Source organism: Eupeodes corollae, chromosome 1 (assembly GCF_945859685.1).
Source record: "Eupeodes corollae chromosome 1, idEupCoro1.1, whole genome shotgun sequence".
In the NCBI taxonomy this organism is placed as follows: domain Eukaryota; kingdom Metazoa; phylum Arthropoda; class Insecta; order Diptera; family Syrphidae; genus Eupeodes; species Eupeodes corollae.
This window is the reverse complement of record NC_079147.1, coordinates 250340454-250362180: the sequence shown is the minus strand read 5'-3', so window position 1 is coordinate 250362180 and position 21727 is coordinate 250340454. Positions and strand designations below refer to the sequence as shown.

At 31.6% G+C, this 21727-nt stretch overlaps 1 protein-coding gene across 1 annotated transcript in view; it reads right to left on the bottom strand.

Annotated features, from left to right (window-relative positions):
* Nucleotides 1–21494, bottom strand: part of LOC129941290 (leucine-rich repeats and immunoglobulin-like domains protein 1) — a 273125-nt gene extending 251631 nt beyond the window's left edge. The window contains exon 1 of the mRNA XM_056049881.1: nucleotides 20160–21494. The gene's annotated coding sequence lies outside the window, so the exon portion shown is untranslated. The remainder of the gene's footprint in view (nucleotides 1–20159) is intronic.
* Nucleotides 21495–21727: the final 233 nt, after the last annotated feature.

Genomic DNA, 21727 nt, shown 5'->3' with positions numbered 1-21727 from the left:
TCTCTCTTCTGTCATGATAGGGATTTAAAAAAAATCTGAATACATAGTTTTATCAGCTTACTGGGATCTTTATATTCTGGGCTTTTGAACATACCTTTTACTTTGCATATGTTGAAAAGATACCTTGCCTATGTTACGTGGAGCATAGCAGGCAAAGGCATATCTTTTTCTTTTCATATCTATAGGAATACGACTTTTAACAAGTGACACAGGCTCAACGCTCAAAGGAGATAACAAAAAGTCCTTTTCAGGTCGTGTGTCTGGGCGCGCGGAGTAAACCTACCTATACGAAGAAGAAAGGAGAGTAAAAATTGTATCGTATCCAACTTGCTCACAACTCGCCGATGGGATCATTCCATATCTGATATACCTACCCTGATATCTACAATCCTACAGTGTGACTTGAGTATGAGTATAATATGCACAGAGTGCTGTGAACAACCTTAACCCATTTCAGGGACTAGATTATCTAGAGATATCAAGCGGTGTCATCTCTGACCTCATGAACATGCTTTTAATTACTTTCTGTCATTCCGTGAACTCTTTCTTTTTCTGTTTTTCACTTTTAGGTCCGATTTGATACTATCTAGCGCACATTCTCTCATTTAGTCGTCCATTTGCAGAAGGTTTTTAACTTTTAACAATTTTTTCAACTTGTTTCTTTTTTTCCAGATTTTTTCCGAGGGAGATGAAACGCTAAGATAGTGTCGGATCTCAGTTTTTACCGCAACAATATAAATGGATAAAAATGAATGCTGAAAAGAAGCTGCGAGGAATACATTAATTTAAAAAAGGACATTTAGAGATACATTGGCTAGACATATGCACAGTACTGGCACACCACCCGTACCCGACCACCGACCGTATAGTGAAATAGGTATCGAAACGAAGCGTATATTTTTATCCGGAAGACCGACCGTACAAAACACAACTGATTTTTTTAATAATACAATTTTCTCCATACAATTTTCAAGTGGATGGGATATGGATACTGTGTTTTAGGTATGGAGTATAGTTTGTGTGATAAAAGTCAAAATGCGGGAAAAGACACAGATTTTCCCGAACAAGATAACAAATGATGTGGGTAATGGAAGTTTGTGGCCACTAATGGTGGCTTTGGTGGATGGCTTTGGCTTTGGATTTGGACTCCCTTTGCTTGCCTTGTGCCCGAATGACTTTTACTGACTGCGAGACTGATAAATGAATTTTCTGTCAGCAGCACCATAAGGAGAGTTTTTACTATGGTTAGGTTAAAGATTATAAGAGAATGCGCGCCTTTCCAAAGTTACCCATATCATCTGAAAATGCTTAAGACTCACTGCAGTTACAGATTAATGAATTTGTTGTAAATGTGATGGTTGATGTTTGTTGCATTTATTTTGAAATGTTGATTTTAGTTTCTTTTTTTCTTTTATAAAATTGAATGATGACTTCTTGTGGAGAAATGTGTAAGGAGAAAAAGAGGGTGGGTGGAGGAATGAGATTGGACTTTCTTCTCTGATGACGTTAAATAATTGAAAATTTGGAAAAAACGATTTTTTATTAAATTTTCCTTAATGATTCAAACATAGCGGAGAAACATCAATTTTGATATTGCTTTTCATTAGAACAGTAACACCCAGATAAATGCATATTTCCACAAAATATACCTACATCAATTATGGTGTGGTATGAGCTGTCATATTTTGAGTTAGTATATAATCATTTAAATATTTAAATAAATGATTTGCAGTCTTGTCTGTTCATACTTTTGACAAGGGGTCTAGAAAAAAAAAATGTGGGAAACTGTTAAAAATACACATTTTGTGCAAAATACAGTCAAAGCTTTCTGTTTTGTATAAAATTACAATTTTTCTAGTTTATCTGACAATGGATGAATTAAGGAATATAATTATATGTCATTTAAGGACAGAGCTGAAGGTTGGCCAGTTGATTGGTACTAACAAATTATATCAAATTTGACCCAAAACTTATGAAAAAACATTATTTTTCATTAAAACTTTTTTTTTACAGTAGTCAAGTAAAAGAAGTACCTCAGACTAAGAGATAGTAAGCTGCAAGCTAGCTTATACCTTTCACTTAGCATTCTAAAGTCTATAAAGTTATAGAAGGTTAAAATTGCAAAAAACACTTTTTGGTGAATATCTCCCTTTCACCAATGTTAAAATCTTTTTCAAAAACGGCTCAGCGGTTGAAAGATAAATTGCAGAAAATACGCACCACTTAGTAAACTTGAGGATTATCAAGATGTCAGCACCATTCGCACTCAGTAATAAGTTTGAGAAGGAATACATACTCAATAGTCCTTCAAATAATAATGTTCTTCGAGCTGAGGTTTTGGCAGATTACTTAAAACGATTGTTGTCAACAGATTAGTCTCTGTTATCGTTAAGTTACGCCATGCCAAACAATCATATTCCTGAACTTGATGAACCGATATCCTTGATTGAACTAAAAAGTGTTTTAAAAACAATGAAGAACAACAAAGCACCGGGTGCTAATGGAATCCCAATAGAATTATTCTACTGCTTACTTCAAAAACTACTTATCATTTACGCTATTTTCAAGGGATGTGCATAAGGAGTCTTGCAGAAAATTATAGAGGCATATCTATTCTCAACTCTTTAAGAAAAATCTTAAACTCTATTCTTTACGAGAGGCTTTCGAGATGGATAAATACAAACAACCGCTTAATCATCTTCCAAGCTGGATTTCGATCCGGTTTCTAAACGGTAGGCCAAATTTTGCACTAACAAGCATAGCAAGACAACATTTGGAGAAAAAGTATAAGCTTTACATCTGCTTCATTGACTTCAAAGCTGCTTTTGATACGGTCAATCGACAAGCATTGATTTACAAACTATCTTCTCTTGGCCTTTCAAAAAAATGTTTACTTTTTTATTCTAACTTTCTGAGTTCTACAAAAGCCTGAGTATGGAATGGAAACAACTTATCCGAAAGTTTTGAGAGCGGCGGGAGTTCCTCAAGGATATATTCTAAGTCCCATTTTGTTTGCACTTTATTACGTTCGCAATAATCGGTAATAAGAGACAAGCAATTCAGTAAACGATCAACTACGTTGGCAAAACTCATAATTATTTACAAAAGCTTTCGATATACACAATTCGTCAAATTTTGCGTCCTTTCGCTAAATTCGTTCTGGAATGAAAAACAGTTAGAAACTTACTACTACTACTTATTTCATTTAACATCATCTATAGTTATAAGACCAATTTCTAGATGAACGGATACGTCTTTAAAAAAAGGGGTTGAGTTTGGGACGATTAACTTGCTATGCGCGTTGATTTTCGACCGCCGCGCTGGCAGGAGCTACATCATTGTGTATATTTTCATTTTCGAAAAAATTGCCCTCGTCATTGCCTCGATTACCTCTAGAACGATGGTTACCAACTTCGTTTGACCTGAATTGGATGGGCAAGAATATCAACGATGCTGAAATGTATATATCAAGAAGGCATGGTCAGGTCATCTCATGATTATTTCATGTCACCCAGCCTGTCATGAAACCACGGAATTTTCTGAAGTTGCTAATCTTTCCAAAAAAAAAGAGGCTGGGATGAGACCCACACTGATAACTTCCCATCCCGATTTAAAAATTACCAACAATATTTTGCATTTGATGAAATAGTTTGATTTAAAAATCTATTTTTGTTATTTTTGTTTAGTCGAAAACCAATTTTCATCAATTTTTGTAGCATTTCTTAAAAGTTTTTATTTCTTATATAAAAAAAAATATATATCTCAATTTTGTACTTGATGTCAAAAACGTTATTCTTTGTTGTATAAAATTATTTTCGAGATAAAATAATTTTTTGGTCGTAAAATATTCGAGGTGCCAATTTTTTTTGTCAGTTTTTTTTTTATAAAAAAAAACCGTGATTTGAATTTTTTTCCAAAAATATACTTGTTTGGTATCACGTCACATTGTAAAATATAAAACTAAATGCAAGTTGCTAACACTATTGGTTCGTCAGATACTTTTCTCTTGTTCTTGAGCTATGGAACGAAAAAAAGCTTGCCTTACGTACTGACGTACGAACGTTTGCACGTTTAAACGTACACTCACATGTCAAGACATCTCTCTAAAAATCTTTTATTTAGACTCTAGGGACCTAGAAACGTCAAGAGATATCAAAATTTTCATTTCGACAAATCGGATCGATTACAATAACTTCCTATAGGAAGCTAACAAAAAACAGAAAACGCATGGGCAATCAAAGACAACATAACACAACTCATGCAATTTGACAAATTTTACCGGATTTATAAGTTAGGTTAGTTAAAGTAGCTGTTCGTGATGGAATAGCACAAGCTTGGGCAAGTTTAATGGCCTTTTGTGATACCACATGAATCTTGGAATTTTTCCTAAGCTCAATGAAACCAGTTTGAGTCTCTTACAAAGGTTGGTTATGGTAATATGATTGAGATCTTTATAGAAGAATTCTCTTTGGTAATTCTTTCGTTTTTGAGCTAAAGCAACGCATGTACATAGAAGGTGAAGGACTGTTTTCTCCTCTTTCACATCCATACAGCTTCTGCAAAAGTTATTTGAGAATACGCCTAGCCGCTTGGGGTGCTTTCCTATTAGAAAGTGCCCGGTTATAACTCCTTTTATCGATCTTATATGCGTTCTGCTTAGGGATAGTAAGCACCTTGATCGATTTAAATCTAGTCTAGGGCAGAAGTTTCTTGTGACCTGACACGTGGTGATGTTGTTCCACCTGAAGCAACTTTCTTCATAGCGTCCTGCATAAATAGTAAATAGTTTGCATTTAGCGATTGTAATGCCAGCATTTGCCAAGAGTGGTTGTACTGTATCATGTTGGACGAGTTAATCTAAGTTATAGTTCCTGAATGTCTCTATGGCCCGGCACCCAGAAAAGGTGAATATCAAACTATTGTGCCATCTTCATTAGAGATGAACGGCAGTTAATGATTGTTATAGAGTAAGTAAAGACTGACTTCAGAGATTTGATAGCGGCCTGACTATCTGAGTAAATACGAATATCAGATGTTGATATCAAGTTTTCTTTGGGCCAGGACAAAAATTCTTTTATAGCCAAAAGTTCCGCCCGAAACACGTTACAATGATTGGGAAGGTGGAATGTGAGACTTAATTTAAGTCGTTCGGAGTAAAGACCCCCACCAACCCCTTCTTTTATTTTTGATCCATCTGTGTAAAAGTGGATTGAATCATCTAGAAAGATCTGAAAGGTACAGAAATTCGGAAGTTTCTGTCGAATTGCTGTTGGGGGGATGGTGTAGGAGTTATAGACAATTAATCATTTCAGAAGAGTGCCAAGTATTAAAGTTCTGTCGAACATCAATATTCCCTTTAAAAGAAAACTAATTTCTATTGAATATCAAACACACTTTATTAATTTAAAGGATGGAATTAACCAAAGACTCTGTTTTAAAACTTCTTAAAACTTTTTTTTCGAAACATGACTAATGCAATCAATACATTTACAGGATTCATAAAAAACAATCTTATCCTACAAAATGTTAGGAAATGTGTCCCGAAATTTGTTTCAATTAAGTCACAACTAAGTTAAATCATTCAATTTTGTACATTGTAAAAGAAACATTCAACCATCATCATCACAGTTAAAGTTAAAGATTAAAAACAAATTAAAAGAAATTGTTCAGGGAACCATAAATTACCTTACTTAACATTCTTGTTTAAATTATGTAAGTATAAAAGGTGGGTCGAGGCAACGTAGTACCCATAGTAGAATAAAGTAGCAAACATTGGTTTCCATTTGTCATGAATATATAAAATAAACTTGCTTGAAATCACAAGAACAACAAAACACAAACAAAAACAACAACAAATTAAACTTTAGCCAATCCTGGGAGACAAATTGAAAAAGTTTCTCGTCTCACAAATTTAAACAGAAGCGCACCTCTAACAACTATCATCACCAGAGCAAGAGCAAGAGCTACAATGAAATGTTGTAACGAAAGAAGGAAACACTTAAATTCCAGGACACCATCAACCAAGCCAGCCAAGCCAAGCCCAGCCCGATCTGGCCTTATACCTCAACTTGCACACCTATATAGAAGAATTCTGCGTTGGATATCTGCTCTCGCTTGGGTTTCTGATGTTTTTGTCCTTTGCTCTCCATCATCATGGTTCTGAGTTTTGGTTCGGGTTCAGGTTCTGGTTCTGGTTCTTTACAACAAACCCGAACCCGCGCTGTCTAATTAAAAATTAAATGTTTAACCAGACATCAAAATGCTTTCTGATGGAAAATGGAGAAAAGAATTTGTATAGGTACTGGAGCATCACAGCGTCAGCGTCACCATCGCCATTGCCATCGTCATTACCATCGTCGCTCGTCGAGTTGTTCCATCTTGGTATATATGAAGGTACAAGGTACCACCATCTCTGTCACAAAGTCTCTCTCATCTTCGTCCTTATTTAGGTATATTTAATTTTTCTTCTTCGTTTTTGTTCTCAAGGACTTTATTTAATTATCACGAAAAAAAGTTTCCTGATGTATTTAAATGCTAAGTAGCCCTTTGCATAAACACAAGACGGTCGTCGTCGTATACAGCATCAGGAACCAACAGCAAATAGCAGCAGGAGCAGCCATCAGCCAGCAGCAGTGGCAGCAGCAGCGTGAGAAACTTAAACGATGGAAAAATTGTGTCGTCCTGTCAACTAGAAAAGTTTTCGTTTTCTTGTTGTTGTTGTTTAAATTTTTGTTTGATTGGTAGATTTTTAACGTCGTCGTCTGTCGTCGTTGGCGTTGTTAGTAGCATGACACAAAATTTAACATTCTTCCTTATACTCGTAACCTACCTAATGCGAGTACTCGTCGTAGGTAGTATATAGGAACGAACATGACGTACCTTGCCACCTTGAGGTTGAGAGGTCACTAGTGCACTTTTCTTGTAAAGGTAAAGGGACAGTTTGTGCTTGATGATATTTTCTGGGTCAATTGGTTGGGTTTTTTCTTTGTGTGATTGTGCTTTGCTGTGCTGTATACTGTATCGTCCTTCTTTACGCCTTGATTCTACGAGGACGACGACGAAGACCATGTATAACTTTCAAAATACGAAAAAAACGAATTTACGAAAAAAAGGAAGTTATGTTTCGTGATTGAAAAGAATTAAGGAACAAAATTAGGGGAGCGTATACACATTCGTGTTTGCCTTTAAATTTGTTGAAAGTTTATTGGGAAAGCTAAAAAAGTCTTTCCAGAATTGTTTTTTTTTTTCTTCTGCTTTCCTGAATTTTGCTCCCCCTTGGCCACTCTGTTTTGATTTTTAAAAACTTCTCTGCCTATGATGTGGGCCTGACTACACGATGGTGTTGTGAAAGTTTAGGTTTCAGTGTGAACTTTGTTCGAGCGGTTAATTTTTCTTGAATATTAAAATTAAATTAAAAAGACACTTTCAAAAGTTATTTATTGGAGCATTTAGATAAAAAGTTATGACTTTTTATATTTTTTAATGACTAAAGTAGTCACATAAATTAATGTTTATAAATTGAGGTTTCAGTTTTCTAGGACTACGTACAAGTGTCTGGTGGTAGAAATAATTTCTTTTAATTCATTAATTTTTTAAAATGTTTCATTTCTTCAAATATAGGTTTTGATAAATTTATCATGACTAACAAATATGGATTTTTATACCTGCAAGGTTAATCGATTGTTACTTGGCTTACTCATTCTTCAAAGAGGTACCTGAACGCGCAGGTTTTCCAATTCTTTATAATTTGTGGAAACAATTTTCCCAAAGCTGATAATGACTTTTTTATATTTTTCGAGTTGATTTTAGAAGTTTTGATATTCTGTTAAGAAAATGTTAATTTTTCAATTTCGTTCGTTTTCAACGGCAATAAGAATCAGTCGGTATTTTAAAGGTTTATAAGTCTTTTTTAGAGTTCTTTGATGGTTTTAAATATCACTAGACAACACACACACTGATTTAAGTTGGGTTTTTGTAGATAGTACATTGGTCTTCGGTCGTTATGCGAATCCAAAAGCTATTAGGCTCAACGATCTTTTTAAATACGTTTCCTTACGTCTTACGTCTTACGTACTTTCGGGGAACCTTTCTTTGACAGCCATATCTTTGTTTTACAGAAATTTTCTTTAAAAGAAGCAGAAACGACAAAATTGACTGGGAGTCTTTTTTTTTAAATATGAAAATTTGAAAAATTTGATTGACCCCAATAATATCATACATTGTAACGGGATACAAAATTGGTAAAAATTCGAAAAAATGAACTAGCAGTTTTTTTTTTTGACAAAATGCATCCGAGGATAACGTTTTTAGCATAAATTTTAGTGCAATTCAATCAATTTTATATTGATTTTTGACTCAAATATTTTGAAAAAAATGAATTAAAAAAAAGCAGCTAAGAGTTTTATTTTTCTAATAAATAAAAATCTACATAAAATGAAAAACAGAATTTGTAAAAATTAATTTTCGACCTGAAAACTTCGAGAAACCTCCTGGCAGGATTTTAAAATTCTTAATAAATTAAATCTGACTTCAAAATGAATGTCAGGTTTTTGAGAAATTACCTTTTAAAACTCGAGAAAACATCAAATACGTATTTAAGTCTTTTTATCGAGAATATTGCTGCCGCTGAGGCTTCAGTTGCAGAAAGCCCAAATGTGTCTATCACACGTCGTTCTCAAGCGTTGGGAATTTCTGTGACGTCGTTGTGGCGAATTTTTCGGAAAGATCTTGGCCTCCTACATGCTTACAAGATTAAATTGACGCAAGAACTGAAGCTGCTTTACCACTATTCCAACAGCCAGCCACCATTCCAACAGTAGCGTCGTGTGTTCGAGAATTGGACTGAGCAACAACTTGAAAATGATTCGGCTTTTCATCGAAAAATCATCTTCAGCGATGAGGCTCATTTCCGGGTGAATGGTTTCGTAAATAAACAAAATATGCGGTATTGCTGAGGCAACAATCCCCACGTACTCCATGAGTCATCATTGCATCCAGAAAAAAAAATTAGTTTATGGGCTGGCGACGTCATTGGGCCGTATTTCTCTTGTGACGATCAAGACCGGCACGTTACTGTGAATGGGGATCGCTATCGTTCAATGATAACCGAATATTTTTGGCCCAAATTAGATGATAGGAACTTCGAGGACATGTGGTCCCGACAGGACAGCCGGCACCACAAGACAAACAGCGAAACCAAGTTTGGAGAACGTATTATCTCACGAAATGGTCTAGTCATTTGGCCGCCTTGGTTGTGTGATTTGATGCATTTAGACTATTTCCTGTAGGGCTACGTCAAGTCAAGATTGATGAACTTCGTACGAATATCCAAAGTGAATTTGCAGCAGTATAGGCCGATTTATGCTTGAAAATCGAAGAACATTGGGTTCATTGCCTGGACTTTTGCAAACGTACACTTGGGGGTCACCGCTGCTGCCTAAAAATTAAAGAAAACTTTGAGTAAAATTCTTTATTTTTACTTAAATATAGCAGTCGGTGCTGCTTCACTGGATGCCGGTACTAGAATGCTGTTCTGGAACTTTCTGTACAGTTTCTACAGGCAGCTTCTATCGAGTCTCGTGACTAGATTGATGGTGTAATTGTGATGGACAACAGCGTTGTTATATCCGCCGATGACATAATGGCATCAAACATAATTTCACAGCAATTAAGAGTTTCATTGATATTCAAAACCGTTTTCGTTTTATTTAAAACAACTATTGTAGCTTTCTTATTCAATATTCAGTGCAATATTATAATAATTTCATACGATTTTCGAAAAATCTTCATAAGATAAATTTCACCCAAAAACTGCGCAAAGGCTAAACCATTTATCATAAAACGGTTTTAAACAGAAAAATCCAAAACGGTTTGAAAGTTAGTTTTGTTCTCGTAACGAATCTGTTCTATTATATCAAGTTCTTAAAAAATGTATTACAAAATATAGAACATTTTTTAAAGTGGAGAAAATAGTTAAAATTAAAATTTAGATTCGAAATCAGCATTAAAAATTATGTCCAAAACGTATTTTTCAATACTATGAAAGTATCAAATTCAAATTTTTCTCAAAACTTCATATAGAGTCAAATAAATACTAATCAGAATTTCTAGAAATAAAGTAAGATACTAAAATGATTTAAATTTTAAGAGAATTTTTAAGTTTCAACTAAGCTTTACCAACCTCGTTTTTGGTTGTTTTTAACGTTTATAAAGGGTCATTTTTGGAGAAAAAACTTATGTGATGGAAAAATTTAAAGGAAACTTTAATAAGCTTATTTGCAGAGGAATTAATTTCTGTTGAAAACATTGAATATTTGATATGTAATCTTAAGAATAAAAAATCTCCTGGAATTGATGATATTCTAAATCAATTTCTTAAAGAACTTTCAACGAGTGGATTTGTTTATTTAGCTTCTTGAATAAACGCCTGTTTTAAAATTCAATATTTTCCACTAAAATGGAAGATGGCAAAAGTTGTACCTATTTTTGAATCTGGTAAACCCCTAAGTGATCCACTAAGTTAAAGGCCATTAAGTCTACTCAGTACTATGAGTAAGATTTTTGAAAAACTAATTCGCAGCAAATTAGAATCTTTTTTGAATGAAAAGAATATCGTACCAATACAGCAATTTGGTAACCAGAAAGAACATAACATGCCACACCAGGTTCTAAGAATTTGTAGAAACATACACAAAAAAGTAGAGAAAGAAAATCAACAGTATTAGTTTTGCTAGATGTTGAAAAAGCTTATGACACTATTTGGCAAAACGCAAACTCATTATAAATGAATTTCCAACCTTTTGTATTAACCTTATAAAAAGTGTCTTAAGTGATAGAAAATGTATAGTTTTAATTAATGGACAAAATTCAGTCCCGAAAACTATTAAAGCTGGAGTTCCTCAAGGATGAGTGTTATCCCCTACTTTGTTTAATATTTTTATCTCCGATTTTCCAGTCTTGCAAAATTTTGAATTTGGTATGCATGCTGATGACATTGCGATATTCTCAACCGGTGAAGATCCTAACAATATAATAAACAATATTGAAACTGATTTAGAAATTATTTTCGAGTATTACAAACATTGGAAAATTAAAATTAATGATGCAAAAAGTCAAGCTATCTTTTTCACCAGAAAAAGAAAGGATTGTCAACAACTTAAATAGCTGTGATATACTTTGGGTCAACTCTGTGAAGTATTTAGGTATTTACTTAGATAAGAAGTTGATCTTCATGGTACACACACAAATGACAGAAAATAAAATAAATATCGGCATATAAATATTATATTAGCTTATTAACCGAGGGTCATTACTTAGCAAACACAATAAACTTATTTTTTTTAAAGTTGATTTCAAGCAATACTTTTATATGGGAAATAGTGAAAACAAAACAAAATTTTAAAAATGATGCTTAAGCTCGCCTGGCATTTCTCAACCCAAGCCTTGCACATGGAGGCAACAAACGTATTAAAAATTGACAAGAATATTGAAATTCTCAATAAAAATTGTTCTAGAAAATGTGTATTAAGTGAAAACACTCTAATTAGAAATCTAATTTAAAAAATTATCAAATATATGTTTTTTTTCCTTTGCTTTTATTACTTTTTGTTAATGTAATTATTTGCTTATATATTAATTATGTATTTATTTATTTATTTTTACACTTATTTATTTTTTTGTTTGTTTTTGTTTGCCTATTAATGATGTATTTATTTTTTCATAATATTGTTAACTTTGTAACATTATCTTTGCCAATAAAATAAAACGTCTAACTATCTATCTCAAGGATAGAATTTAGGACATCTAAATCATTTAGACAGTGGGGTTTTGTTTGTGGGACTAACAAAAAACGTAATTTTTTCTACCAGGGATACAATTTATTTCAACTAATTAACTGTTTAATAATAATAAATTAACAAATATGTTGTAAATCTTTTAATAAAAGAAGTTTTAACTTGTTTCCAAATTTATTTGTGATTTGACACATAAAAATCAAACAGAAAAAACAGACAAATCAAAGCAGAATAAAACGACAAAATAAAAATTTCCGTAGCTTATTTGCAACCAATTAGCGGCAAATTATAGACCTACCAACTTTCCGAGCGACAGTGAATGATGTTTCGTTTACTTAACACTCATAGAACACTCTGCTTTCCAATTTTTATCTGAGAATCCTCCCACCTATTCACTCTAATTCCATCATTCACAACACTCATTTAACTGAAAAGCTTAGATTATTTCAATCTTTTGAAAGTCATAAATTTTATTTATATACCTAAAAAGTCTGGGTTTTCCTTTTGTCTTTTGTCTCTCTCTGTTATTCTATATTAAACTTAATTTTCCATAGATTATTATTAAAATCTACCAATACCTTACATATATAATATATAATCCTAAAACTTATCTATAAATGTAATTTATATACCTCCATCAAGCCAACATGATTCTGTTTTATTCTATTCTCACCTAATCTAGGTCACAGACCAAATCACACACATAATAACTTTGCTAATGAAACGCATCCATTTGGACTTACCTTTCTATGCCTATACGATATATGTATATATATATGCAACTAACTTAACTATTTATCTAATAAATGTGTATGGTGTGCCCTGAAAAACGTGATAAATGATGCCGCGCTGCTGTTGCTGTTGCTGCTGGTCGGTCGATCGGTCAGTCTGTTGATGCACCTTTTTTTGGGTCCCCTTTATAATAACATATCCACCTTCTATAAATCGCCTATCATAATACCTACACACCCTACCTATCTATGAAGGTACAAGTGAGTATGAGTTGTATTGGGTATAGAGACAGGTAAAGGTATACAGTGACACTAGAATACATGGATTGCCTTGTTTTGTGGCTACATTAGGCTAAATTTATTACTGGCGACGACAAATTTGAATTTTATTGGTTTTAAGATACGCTCGTATTTTTTTCCCTCGGTTTTGGAAAAGTTTTATCAAAACCAGTCATCATCATCGTCACCTATCCATTTTGTTCTTTTCTTTTTTTTTTTTTGTTTTGTTTGTCCCTCTTAACTCAACTCTTTTAAGTGTGTGCTTGCCTTAATTGGCTTACACCACCAATAATATATTGATATCCCTTTTAAGGAATATATATCTTAGGGCAAAAAGGATTCTCCATCATGATATTTCCGTAGATAGATTGAAAATGAAAAAAAAAGATATAAAATGTTTTTGTTTGATATGAAAATGTGTTTTTTTCCAATACTCAAATTCAAATTCGAAAATAAACAAGAAGATGAAAAAGCAAAACAAAAGATACTTTTGTATCTTTTTGTATATTCCCTTCGATTAAGCATATCCTCTCTTACTCGTATGCATACAAATATTGAAATGTAGGTACTTTGAAATGTTGGAAATGCCTTCAACCTCACAATTGGTAGCATTAATGGGTGTAATGTGATTTCAATTCTGATTGACAGCCCCTTCGATATTTATACTCATTCATGTAAACACACAATATCGTAGATAGATATGCCTGTGCCTACATATGTGGTGTATTGTATCTGATGGATGTACATTGAAAAAACGGATGGGAGTAGAATAAAAGGAAAACATAAAACACTAAACATTTTTCCAATGCCTTCCTGGCATCAACAACAAACTGTAACTGTGTTTTTGATGTGAAATGTAATGGAGCGGTGTGTGGAAAAGTAGGTACGTACCTATACATAAATATATCTGGGAAAAGTTGATTGTTAATTGAAATCGAGATGTTGTCTTATGGCTCTTTGGCTAGACTGCAGTGGTAGAAGGGGGGATATAAAATGTCTATGCCGAACCGATACTGATACGAAGACCAATTTGGCTTCAGCTCGGCAGGCGTATCATCATCGCATCGCATCGTTTGCATAACAAAGAATTTGAACGCACAATCATCATTCATAGAATAATTATCATCGTCATCATCTTGATGTATCTTTTGTCGCTATAAAATAAAACCATACAGATGCATGATCGATTAGTTTTTTCTTTTTATTTTTATTTGTATTTTATCTTTTCAAGGATTGAAAGTTTGATTGGGTATATGGAAGACAGATTTGTATTTATTGATGAATAAAGAATGAATTACTTACATTCTTCTATTGATTCGTCTTTTGTCTGTGATTTGGTTTAAGATTAGGTACACAAGTGTGTATAGATGGATACATTAATAATTGGTAATGGGGGTTACTGAATGTTAATGCGTTGTGAGTAAATCGAAACAGTTATTAATTAATCAATACTTGATATATTGATCTTTTACATAAGAGATACATTTATGGAACTTAACATTATTCAATACGATAGATAACTACACAAGTTTTGGTCTTTCTAAGAAACCTTTTTAATAATTTATTTGGGCAAATTAATGTGGGGAAATTTAAATGTGGGAGAATAATGAAGAAGTAGGTAAAAGCTGGAATGCATGTTATAAAATTCGGCTTAGCTTAGACATTTAAGAACAAATGAAAATTAAATGAAAAAAGGACTTTTTGCACAAAAAGCCATGATTATCTGAGCCTTCATTTTATTAAAAGCATGGGAATGATTTATTTAATTATTAAAATTGCAAAATTTCGAGGGTGCTCCGAAACATTGTTTGCTGTTTTTGGAAAAACCTTTTATTGTTTAAAAATGTGTCTCCCAAAATTAAGCTATACGCTAAATTTTCAAGTCAGTTTTGCGATATTTTCAGTTAATTTTAAAGATATCACCTTTAATGTGTGTAAGGTCGCCAACATTTAAGTATTTGTTTTTTTACTTTGTACGTTTGCTTTAACTTTTTCGCATGTGTTTTGAATTTGCAGGAAATACTTAGATGTCGGTCAACTTGCACATTTAACTAAATTTGTCTGGAAACTAAGGTAAATACGAAAAAAACTGATTCTATTACCTAAATTCAAGCTTTAGAAATAGTTTTTGAACAAAATATTAAAGACCAAGAAAATCATTTTATTTATTTTATCTTTTTTGAGTTTATGACAGAAATACTAAAAACGTGTTTATTTTAATAATTTGTTTTTGGTTAACTAAAATCCATATCACTATCAGCACGCCCGGCCACACCTGGTGTCTGAAACTTAAACTAACACAACATATGAAATAAAATAAAAAATGATTCAGAAAAAGCGAGGATACGTAGCACAAAACAACATTTTTATTAAAACGTGGTGCCATCTATTAAATGTCCATGTAGAACGGTCCTATTGTTTTCTGTAGCAAAGCTTATTTGAATCACCATCTGCTTGAGAATAATAGAACTAATAACAACAATCGACATAAGTAATAATTTTATTATTAATTTATGAATATTGCGATCATAGTCAAAAATCGTCCTCTATCCCTTAAGTTGAACCAAACTACATAAAAATGCCAACTTTCAGAATAATCGTATGACTTGGCTAAGATTTTACTGGAAACAAACATCAGGATACTGGATTTGTATTTATTAAGATGGATAAACTGCCAACTTTCAAGAAAAACTTGATATAATTTCATTAACTGCATCATTAAATAATATATTTATGTACAAGGGCGTATACGCACTTTTTCAACAATTTGTTTCTTTCTTTGGTTGAGCGTTAAAATAGAAAGCGCAGTTTGGCTATCAAATTTATTTATAAAATAATAATGTTATTTAATTATTTTTATGAATCACTTGAAACATTTCTGGAATTATTTTGGAAATTGCTCGTTTTTTTAAGAAAGAAGAAGAAAAAGAGTGTATGAAGGAAATAAGTTAGCTCCACAAATTAAATAAAAATGACTCTAAAACTTAATCCAAAACAAGATTTTATCCTCCCAAAGGAAGTAATTGTAATCGGTCTGATTTGACGAATTGAAAATTTTGACATTTCTCGATGTTTCAAGGTCCCTAGAGTCGAAATAAAAGAATTTTTGAGAGATGTCTGTGCGTGCGTGTGGAAGAACGTTCGCGACGTTTTCTTCGTCGTTCATAGCTCAAGAACCAGCAGAGATATTGACTTCAAATAAATTTTGTTATACAGATATTAATGCAGAAAGATGCACAAAGGACTCTTAAACAAATTACTTGTGTGTTTTTTTTTTAGCATAGCAATTTTAAAAAAAGTGCACATTTTGATTAACCCTTAATATCTCCCAAACCAACAATGCTAGAGACTGAAATAAATTGCATACTATATATATTGCAATGCGATACCAAATAAATATGTTTTTGGAAAAAAATTTCAATCAACGGTTTTTTTATAAATAAAAAACAACTGAAAAAAATAATTATCACCTCAAAAATTTTATGAAAAAAATTGATTTTATCTCCAAAACAATTCTGTGCAACGAAGAATAACGTTTTTTACATGTGGTTAAATTTTGAGGAAAATCGAATTGACAGTTTTTTTAACAAAAAAAAAAAATTAAACTCTAAACAAAGATATTTCTCAAAGTTCGTAAAAATTGATATTCGACTCAGGTATCTTTTCAAAACAATCAGATATTAGCTTTAAGCTAATTTTAAATTTTTTTCAAAAATAGTGCTGTCAACATTCAGTAATATTTTGAGAAAAATCAAGTTGACAGTTTTTTACAAAAAATAAAAACGTAAACAAAAATTAATAAAACTTAGTAAAAATTGATTTTCGCCTTAAATATCTTTTCAAAAAATTGAGATTATTTATTCGAACTAATTTTGTCTTATAAGAAATATTGTTTTCGACATTCGATAAAATATTGAACAAAATCAAATCGACAATTTTCTTACAAAAAATAAAACTCTAAAAAGAAAAACAGTTCTAAATCTAGCTAGAAATGTCCTTTCGACTCAAATATCTTTTCAAGCATTTAAAACATTGGCTTCAAACTAATTTTATCTCACAGAAAGTATTGTTTTCGACATTCAGTAAATTTTTTTTATAAAAATCCAACAGGCCGTATTTTTTCATACACAAATGAAATCTATAAAAATAGTACACAAATTTGGTAAAAATGAATGAATGAAATGCTACTAAAATTGGTAAAAATATTGGTTTTCGACTAAAAATCTCGTTAACAAAAATATATTTTGAAATCAAACTAATTCATTTAATGCAAAATATTGTTGGTAGTTTTAAATTTTTTAGGAATAATTCAAATGACAACTTTTTTAATAAAACATGAAAACCTACAAACATGGTTTATCAGTGTGGGTCGCAGCCAGCCTCTTTTTTTTATTGTTAAATTAATTTTTGCATCGTTTAATGTTTTCTGAACAATCATATATAAGAACTAGAAGGTAAACCTAAATAAATATTTATATTTTTCTATTTAAGACAAAACTGTTGTAATTTTTAAGTCTTTTGCCAGAAAAAAAATTGTGAAAAAGATAGGCACAAAAACATATATGTAAAAAATGAGTTTTTTCTTAAGTGTCATTATTAGATTCTAAGAAAATAATGTTCTCAGTTAAATTAAGAAAAAATTGACTTTGATTTGGTCTTAGTATTTAAAAAATATTCATAAGTCAGTTATAAAAAGTTTAAGTTTTCAAAAAGTGACATTTTTGACCAAATTTGTAAAAATAAACAACTGATGTCTCAAATGAAACTGATTTTATACGAAATATAAAATTAAATTGAAACAAATAATTGCTTAAAATCTTAATATTTATTTATTTCTAAACTTACTTATTTTTGACCTTAACATTTATTTCATTTTTATATTCGAATTTTAACAACATTTTTAAAAAAGATGGCACAAACAAGAAGACCCTTTAAAAAATGTTTAACCAGTTATATAGTTCATGTAAAAGCTCGTATATTCTTTAACATAGTTGAATCTAATCATCAGCAGTTTAAAAATGTTATTATTTTCATAAAACCTTTAAAAATATCATCATTTTAAGAAAACTAATTATGATTACATGTTAACAATATCAACACAAAATTTTATTTTATTCAATTTTAAAATCACTCAAAAAATAGTTGCAACTTTAAACTTTGTTATTTCCTTCTATAAGAGTGTTTTTAACATAACACACCTTAGAAATAAAAATTAAAGAGTCGTCATGCACTAGAGGTGCAGTCATGCATTTTTCCTTCATATTCGAGCATAAACTTTTAAACCGGAACTTAAGGTGTTTTTTTTTCAAAATGGGTGAATTATTCTTTTAAGAAATCAAACACATTACACAAATGATTACATTTTCTTTATCGATGTAAAATAAAGATAAACTTTGTATCAAAGTTTGTTCTTTTTAATTATATTTTTTTTATTTTTTTTTGTATAATTACCATAGTATTTATTTTTTTATAATCCACTTAATGTTTGTTAAATCATTACGAAGTGTATAGTTCATACTATAACTGCTTTCATGAACAACGTTTTAAATAACGCAAACAAAACCATAATTTTGGATAAATTAGTTTAATATGACAGTTATTAAAACATCATGTTAATGTTTCTATATCATTTATTTAAATTTTAGGATCAAAATAGAGACTGTTGCATATTTTTTAAATGTAAAAAGGGTAACTCATTTCATTTTAATTTTTAAAGAGTATGTTACTTTACAAGACATACCATCTAGGAATAAATAAATAAAATTCAATGTTTATTTAATGAATGGCAAGAACGCAGATAACTCTAAAAATAGGGGTAAATTACAAGAAAAATGTATCACTTATAATTTATTTATAGTTATTATATGAGTTTTGTCGGTAACAATTTTTCTGTTTTTTTAGAAAACAAAATAAACTCCTAGAAACACACCCGGCTTATCAAGAACAAAAACACTTTATCAGTGGTGCATGAAGTTCTTATTTATGCGTAGAGGCAAAAGGCTGCAGACAATCATGAATAATGTGACTTTGCCCTTCTTAAATAAATGTTTAAATAAAAAGTCTAGTAAGTATTGCCCCTCTCAGCTAGTATTTTTATACTCGTATATGAAGGTAAAAGTTAAACATAAAGCAAATCGATTTTGGTCAATATTGGACCCGCTTGAGTCAACACAAATAATAATTAGTCTTCCTGTCCGAAGTAACAAATGAGATATTATTCTTACTTTGTCCTGTTTTAACAGTTACAATTCATTCTTTCAGACCGCTACACATCGTACGAAGTTTGAAATCTAACTATTTTGGTACAGTCTTCGTTTTATGTATCATAGTTCCATTCTAAACATCTTTGAATTTTCAAAAATCTTATCCACTGCACAGTTAAAAATATTTATCATATCTTTATTAAAAACATCTAGACTTTTAAAAATTTAATCCACCTTACACTTTACTTTGACATGATTGTTAGTGCGTTGGACTGTCACGACAGAGGTCTTGGGTTCAATCCCTCTTTCGAGGAATTAATAATTTCTACAAGAGTAATTCTTGTCATGAAAAGTGCTTTCTCAAATTATCCGTTCGGATTCGGCTTGTTGAGCCACCTTACACACTAATCCACTTTACAATGCAAAATTCGGGAATAGGAAACTGGTCAAACAGACTCAATGAACTTAAGAAGTTAATTTCAAAACAAATATAAATGTTGTCTGTCTTATTGTCTTAAGACTAAATTAATACTACATTCAGAAGTTGTTCTAGACTCAAATTGTTGATATTAAACGAAAGAGACAAAAAGAAGGTTGCTATACTATATTAAAAACCTAAAATGCTATTTTTTTACTTAAGATCATTTTAGGTACCTATCGTCGAAAAACTTAAGCTGTGGTAACCTATCTAATCAACTTATACCTTAAAATCATAAAACTAATAATTCATCACATTTCCTATCATTTTCTGAACAGATTCCTTAAAGCTATTTATGGCTTGAAAATTGCAGCAGAAATGAAAATGTGAATCTTTTCAGTAATTTATGAATAGTTAATATAAATCATTAACATTGGAACGTAAAGAAATCAAATGCTATAAAATTCCCAATTCATAATATCAAGAACCCTCCATCATTAAAGAACTCCCTATCCTAGTCTATCAAGTCTCATTTATCAAGAGAACAAACTGCTATTTCCCTAATCTTATTAAAAAATAAGTTTCCCCCAAAATCCAAAAAATATAATGATATATTATATTTACATTGCACACTTATTTCCCCTATTTTTTGTTTATTACAATTTTTTTAAAAAGTTGTCTTTGTCTTTAAAAAAAATATCCCCAATAAAAATGTGAATAGAAGAAATTAACTTACCTTATTTTGAATTAAAAAACAAATCCCAGCTGCTGCTTCTGCTTCTGAATGAATCCAAAAATTATAAATGCTTTCTTCTTCTCGTCGTCGCGTCGTCGTCCTTCTTTTTATATCTGTGTCTCTTGTTAATCTCCTTCGTTTTATATTTTATTATAATCCCAAAGTTTTGACAAATCTATTTTAACATATATCCACCGTTAATCACTGTGTGATTTAAACGCACAGACACATGACACGAAACGTATTGTGTGTAGAAAATCACATTAATCACACAAAGTATTTTATTTTTATCTTGATTTTTATTTTTATTTCAATTTAAATAATTTTCTTATATTTTTCTTTTTCATCCACTTGCACTCTTATTGACAAACGTATGTCATTTAAATATTTCCAAAAGTAAGAAACGAAGAAATGAACAAACTCAAAAAAAATAAACACACAACAGCCCCTTTGATAAATTGCAATAAATCAAAAAGGACTTTTAATGGGAAATCAAAATCAAAACACTCTTCGAAAACCAACAATCAACAATCTTAAACGAAAAGCAATAAACGTGGGATACGAATTATTGCGGAGGTGACACCTTGTACCTTTATTTATTCAGCACACTTAACAAAACAAAAACACCGAAAACAAAGTAGGTAATGCATCGAGAAGTAAAGTAATAATTGAGCCAACTTTTTCATCCTCCGAGGGTTGCGAGTGATGGTACGGGACTGAACGCGCACTTTATTGGCAACGAAATACCCACGGACTACGGCGGCGATACGGAGAGTTTTATTCACTTTAAGCCTGTCGAATACGGTGACAATTGACAGTGACAACAAACAACCATCAGCAATTATTATAGCACCAGTACCAAAGAACGAAGAACGAACAACCCACCCTAGAAATTGCAAGTTGCCGTGTGCAATTTTATTATCCTATTGATGGAATTTCTTAACAGTGCCTACTTGTCCCTTTACTTTTTGCTTATATTTTATTTGTTTGTTTTGTTTATTTTGATTGGGTCTTGATGGCGCTTAAGTAAGTAATCGACGTAGTTAAACATTCATTATATGGGTGTCAGGTGGACACGGATACTCTGTCCGCACGTAACAACTGACGCGACCGCAATGTATCTCGATTAATCCTGTGGTAAATGATTTATCATCGGCCGGTGATTTTTTTTAAATTTTTGTTTTCTTTTTTTAATTCCAGAAAATTGCGCACACGATAGAATTTTTCTGTTCGTGTTTCTTTTGGAGAGAAACGAGAAAACACACCCTATTCGGATCGCGGTCGTTCTACAACTGCCGCTATTCGGCGACATCAGGTGCTTTGATGTGTGTGCTCTTTTGGTCGGTAATTCTCGCATGAGAATTTCAATTGGTCTCACTGAGAGATATCATGCGCAGTGTTAGTGTCAGTGAAGATAAGACAGAAAAGAGAATGGTTTGTTTTTGTTTTGTTGAAATAAAAATGTTGCATGAGATTTTTATAGCAACTGTCGTTTGTATGAAATAAAAATTCGTGTGATAGCAAAAATATCATCAGACTTCTTTGTTTCATGATATCTTTCATATAAT